Here is a 6611-nt window from a genome sequence, read left to right on the forward strand (position 1 = left end):
ATCTTCATGTCACATCAATCACATGCCGACTTTCCTGCGTGTGCAGCAAAAAAGTATGCTACATTTTTTGCACTTAAGTAGCTGGCAGTGCGATGCTTCTGTGAGCGTGTGTTTTAGTTGGTTGTGTTGAATTTATTGTTGCTGGTGCAAAACCGCACCAGTTGGCAATATATTGTGGCATGCCACCACCACTGCGATTTGTCAAGGCAACCACAGCCGCAAAGGCAGCGGCTTTCTGTAAACCATTTCGACTCGACTTCTGTCGCCTGCTCATTAAAATTTTAAATAAATATTTAGCTGAGCAAAAGGGCGCCAAATAATTAATGATAAGTAATATCCGCGACGTTGCCTTCGTCAAACTTTGGCTGACCGCAAAAGCAGACTCGCTGATAATATCCAGTCAAGGTGTGTGCGCGTCGGTTAGCAGTTCTAATTTGATTAACGCTGAGCAATCTCCATCAATACTCACAAACACACCCGTACACACGCAGAGATTGATGCTTAGCAATCGTTTGCAGGCGGGCTTCATTAAAACTTTGGAGGTAGCGATTGGCTGTGGCTTATGCTGAGAGAGAGAGGGAGAGAGAGGGAGAGTTAACCACGGCGTTTCATTAAAACTGAGGTTCGCCAACTTGAAGCAGCTTCTTCTCGACTCAAGAGAAATGTGCAGCTTAAGAAAGTTAGATGGAATGTCGCCAATATTGTAAAATTCATTGCTAAATCAGGTATCTTAACATTTACAGAGATTATAGTAATTTATTTCATTAAATGTAAGTTTGAGAATGTCACTTGAAACATGCTCATCTTTATACCCGTTATTCATAGAGTAGAGTTCTAGTTACGTATTGTCCTTTCGGTTCCGCTTCCCGTTGATACATTTTAAAAAACTTCAAACTGTCATAACTTTGCCAAAACTTAACCGAATTGCATGCAGAATGTCATTTCTATCATTATGTGGCCTCTTAATTGATTTTGCATCAAAATTTTAAATATTTAGAAAACGTTACTTTTTGGTCACCATTGACACTTTATCAATTATTTGAGACTGTCATAACTTTGCCAAAATTTAACCGATTTTCAAGCGGTATATCATTTTGATCATTATTTTAGCTTAAAATTTATTTTGCATCAAAATTGTTAAAATTAAATTTTTTTCCATTACTGCCCATTTTTGCCTGAAACTTTTCCATAACTGTCATAAGTCAAATTAATTAACACTTTGTTTATTTATTAGAAATACTAACTAATTTTCAAACTTTAATTTTAACAATTTAAAAGAAAGTTAATTTTTAAGTGTTATTTAATTCCAATCATTTGTATTATTTATTTATTATTTTGTCAATCTATATTTTTCGAAATCTGACATTAAATTGGATTTAAGTGAATAATAAATAAATGATGTAATTACCATGAGTTGTCATTCATGTTCCCATGCCCAATTAGCTCATTTCATATTGCACCCAAAATTAAACTTGTTCTTATTGCTCAACTTAATATTTTTCTTGCTGTCCATGTACAATTAAATTAACAATCTTTTATGCATTTCTAAATTTTGGTCGATGCAGATTTCGCAAAATCAAAAATAATTACAGCAAATATTTCTGTTGTTGTTGTGACAATTTCGCATATTTTTGCGTAGCATTGTAAGCGCTGTGGAAACTGCAAAATAGAGGCAAAAACGACTGTTGCTAAAAATAAACGACATCAGTGGCGAGTGGCGAGTGGCAACGACAACGTTGGCACTATAAGTGCCTCCTCATCGGCTGGGACCGAGACGAGTGGCTCGGCCAACGGATTCGCATTGCATTGCCAAATGCAGTGGCTGCCTGTCAGCCGATTCCTAGTCTGCATTGAAGGTGGTGGTAGGGGTGTTTTAGGGGCTGGCACAACTCGGTGGCATCGCTCGCACTGAAGATGTCACAGGGCTGGCAGCAACTTGGAAACTTTCGCTCTTCAAGTGGCCGCACTCGGCACAAATATTTATGCAGCTCTATAAGTGGGTCTTGATAGCCGTGGAGCAATGAATCCCTTCGAGTGACAATAAGCAAAATTTCAAGTATATTTAAATAGGATTACAAAGCCATCATTAACAAGCTAGTATTTGAATATGAATAGAACAACTAATTGAAGTATTTGTTAGAGAAACTACTTAAATTATGAAGTTTTTAAATAATACAAAAATTGTTGGCTTAAGAACATAATTATGTTATTTTTTTAATACTTGTTTTGTATTTTTTATATTCATATTTATGCACTATCTATTAAATATATAACCAAATATTAATAAAGAATTCAGGAAATTCTCTTTACAGCTCGGGTTTGGGTTATGTAAATATTTTTATAGTTTTTAATTATTATTTTTTTAAATTTTTTCCATAGATTATTGCAAAGATTGTTTGTCTTCACTTATCAAATTTATCAAATAAAGATTTGTTTCAAATATTTAATGTAATTCCATTAGCTAAGTGATTTGATCCCAGAAAGTAAACACTCTCGGTCTTTATTTCTTGCTGTTTTTATTATTGATGCATTTCAGCCCTAGCATGAATATATGGCATCACTTGTCTATAAGTCTGCCTATATGTTGTCTATATATTATGTACTAAATCTGTCGTTTTCCTTCAATATGTCAACGGTGTTGGCCGTTGACGCCGTCGTCGTTCCCCCTTTTTTTTTTTTTTGTGTTTTGCTTTATTTTCTTTGGGCTATGCTCTCGGCTGAGTTGCTTTTGTTGTCTTGTGTTGTGTTGTGTGTGTTGTCATCGTTGCTAAAATTTAATTAATGTGAAAATTTGCACAGACTGCGGCTATTTATAAATTGTTGTAAGTGCTCGCCATTACCTATACCCCTACTCCCGAATTCTCGCTGCCCCGCTGCAATATGTATGCCATGTGCAACGTAATTGAAATTTGTGGCGTAAGTTGCCAAGGAGCACAAGTCGAAAACCTCAGCTGAGCTGCATATTGAGTGTACTTTGTTTGGCTTTGGGTTAATTTTCATACTGTGTACTGTTTTGTTATGTTTACGTTCACGCCGTTATTGCCGCTTTAATATGCAAATGTGACATGATGTCGATTTTCTTGTTTGCATATCAAACAATTTGACGAGTTGCGAATGCTCCGTTTTTCGTGTAGGCGTGTCCAAAAAACATCCCAAAGCCAACCTGATGTGGAGCACACAGCTAACAAAAGCACTTGAAGAGCTGAATACTGAAAACTGAAAACTGAAAACTGACAACTGACAACTGAATACTGAAAACTGAACTCAATGTCAGCAGGTCGACCACTCGACATGCTTTTTGTTATACCCTAAAGTCTAAGACAACTGGGTATTTTACAATTTGAGCAAATTCGGATATATACAACAATGTTTATGAGATTATTTTCATCTTTCTAAATTTTTTGTTAGCCGCAAAATCTTAATAAACTTATGGAACAGATTGTTCAGTACAATATTTACAATAGAACTTATGGAATCTGAATAATACTTGTGAAAAATTCAAATTTAAGACATATTTAAAACTATACAGAGTATCTCACAGCTACAATTGTTTTATGCAATTTGCTGTCTGCTGTTGATTTTCACTATACGGCCAGGTGAAAGGCTCTCTTTTCACTCTTCGAGCCGTTGGACGTGGATGCTGCTCAAGTCTTGAGAGCATCAATGAAAAGTGTAATTGAATTTTGATTTAAAGTCCTTTGATATCAGACGCAAGACATCGTACACTTGGGTCGCCACATGTTAGGTTAGGGTTAGGCAGCCACTTCAATTTAGCTGTTTTGTTCACCCGCCTCCTCCGAAGTGGTTGCAAAAATTTTGCGCTATGCTTTTGAGAATTTATCGGAAAAGTAAATCGATAAACTAGCGTCCTTGTATGTGCAAGTGCTGGCCAGACTTTTGGCCAAATAGCAAAGCCAAGTCAGGCCAAAAGCGACCAATAAAAAAAAAAAATAGTTGCAAACACAATAGAAAAGTTCCTGCAAATTGATTTGTTGCAGATGTTTTGGGGCTTTTGCAGCTATTGTCAGGGATTGCCAGACATGTGGTGTCTCTGCCCGTGTTTGGTCTTTACTTTAATTACTTAGATTAATTGAAAAGCTCTCTATTTTTTTTTTAAAGCAAACTGCAAACGAAAACTGCAAACAACAATTTTAATTAAGCTCCAATAGTTGGCCAAGTTGAATGGGGAATCGAAGTTGCAGTGGCTTTTCATTTAGTTGCAAAAAAAAAATGCTGGCATTTAAAATTTTAAAACGCAAATTTGTGTAGTTTCCATGGTTGGACTTGTACTGTTGTACATAGACATTAAATATGAATAACAATTGCATTTCAATTAATAATAAATAATAAACAACAAAATTGAATTGAATATAAGCAAATTTTATGAATATTATTATGAATTTTGTACTTTTTGTAAATATCATATATTATTCAATGCATAGTTAAATATAATATTTAGGTAACCTTTGAAGCTCGAACTAGTAGAATTAATTTTAAATACATACTTTTTATATAGTTTAAATTTGCCTGTATCGTTTCTCTTTAAATCTTGTACATGTTCATTATCTTTTTTTCATTGCATTTGTTGCTTTTTAATGTATTGATTTTAGTTTGCTTAAATCATTTTAATTTACTACTTATTATTTATATATTATTTCTTTCTCTGTACAATAATTTGGACTTACGTTTATCGTTTCAAATATATTTAACATTAAATTACCAACTTTTAGAAATTGTAATTATGCTTAAGTGTTCAGTTGAGCGCTTTTATTCCACTAATATCCTTCTGTTTTCATACATAATGAGCTCTTAATCCTCATCACAATTACACGCGTTTCCCACGCAGCAGCTGACAACTGGCAACACCCATGACCCAAACTCATTACAACCTCATTAAAGCGCAGCCTTGCGGAGAATTTCGAAAAAAAAAATCACAATGCTGCTTAAATTTGATGCTCCCACCAGTCTTATTTCCACACCTAATGCCAAAACGGTGCCCTTTATAATTGCCGCATATCGCCGCCAAAAGCAACTCTAACGGAAAATATTTTGTAATTTAAAACGCGCGACAGACCCAAAAAAGCCCGCCACACACCTTTGTGGCAAAGATGTTAACCCTCCTTTTAAATTTTAGCGGGTCGACGGGTTGGCGGTTCGACGGATGGCTGCTGCAATGTTAGCGCTAATAGATCCCAAAGCTAAAGCTCCAGCCTTCCATACCCTACACTCTGCCAGGTAGCCGGGGTGCTCTGCTCCCTCCATAGGGATGTGTGTGGGGGTGTACTAACAGACTAGCACATGAATAACGCGTCTCGTCTGGGTTTGGGGCCAGGCCAGCAGCCACACAAAGTCAGCCAAAAATGTGTTTTCGAAACGCGCCAGAGCCAAAGCCCGAGCCAAAAACCAAAAGCAGTGCACAGTTATTTTAATTAGAAACGAAGTAATTTGCATATTAAGCGCGCCCAGAGACCAAAAGCGTGAGCGAGAGCAAGCAAGAGTGCAAGTGTGAGTGGGATGGCATGCAAACGGGATGTACAAATTTTTAATTTTTTTTCAATTTAGTCGAGGGCGTATTTGTACTCTTGGGACCCAGAAAAAACAATAAGTGATCTTAAGCGCACTTTAAATGAGTAATGAGAATGTTGTCGGTAACAATGTCAGCGAAACGCGTTGGAAATAAAGCAGCTTTGAAGTTGAAATGGTTTGAGAATGAAACAAAAGTAACAAATTCTGTGTGAGATGAGATGGCATAAGAACTGAAATAAGAATGTTTTTAGTGATAGAATACAATACAATCCTTAATTAATTAATAATTAATAGCGTCAACAATTCATTGTTTAAAAATTCTATGCTTAAAAAAATTTAAAAAAAATTGTATTATTAACTTTACACCTTTATTAATATTACACCTTTTGTTTAAAAAATGCAACGAAATAATATAAATTGAGTTCTATTTCTAATTAATTTATAAAAGTAGATAATCGTATGACAATAAAATCAGAAATTATAACAATAAAACTTTTAAAATAAATTGTAACTAAATTGTGACTTTAGTTTAACAGTTTGTCATAAATATTCTTTTGGCTTATTCATTTCATAAATATTTCTTAGACCTTGCCATTTAAATATTTAAATCAATCGTAAAAATAATTTTAAGACCAACTGCAATGCTATAAATTTATTGTGCAGATTAAGAATGTTTTATTGAAATTTTATCAGATCTACAAAAATATTTTTGTCATTTTGAATAAGCTGTCTGTCAGTGTCAAAAAGAAGCTTATCAAATGTTTATAAAATTACAATTGGTGAAAAATACATTGCACTGAGATTAAATTAAGTCTATGTTTATATAGTAGTGTTGAGTTTCAACATTTCATATGTGACAGTTGCTTTAAGTGAACGTCAAGAGAACCGCATTTCTAGATTAAAATTGACATTTAACTGTGATTATCGCAAAAGCTTTTAACTTGGCTAGCGAGCTGACTAACTGAAGAAGAAAATGCTTGTTTGTATTGCTTTTACTGCGACTGTCAGGATAAGGGAAATGGTCGCAACTTGACAGCCAGACGAGAGCTCCAGCAATCAGTCAATCAGTGGGCAACTAACACACA

This window comes from Drosophila innubila (assembly GCF_004354385.1).
Source record: "Drosophila innubila isolate TH190305 chromosome 3L unlocalized genomic scaffold, UK_Dinn_1.0 0_D_3L, whole genome shotgun sequence".
Classification (NCBI taxonomy): Eukaryota; Metazoa; Arthropoda; class Insecta; order Diptera; family Drosophilidae; genus Drosophila; species Drosophila innubila.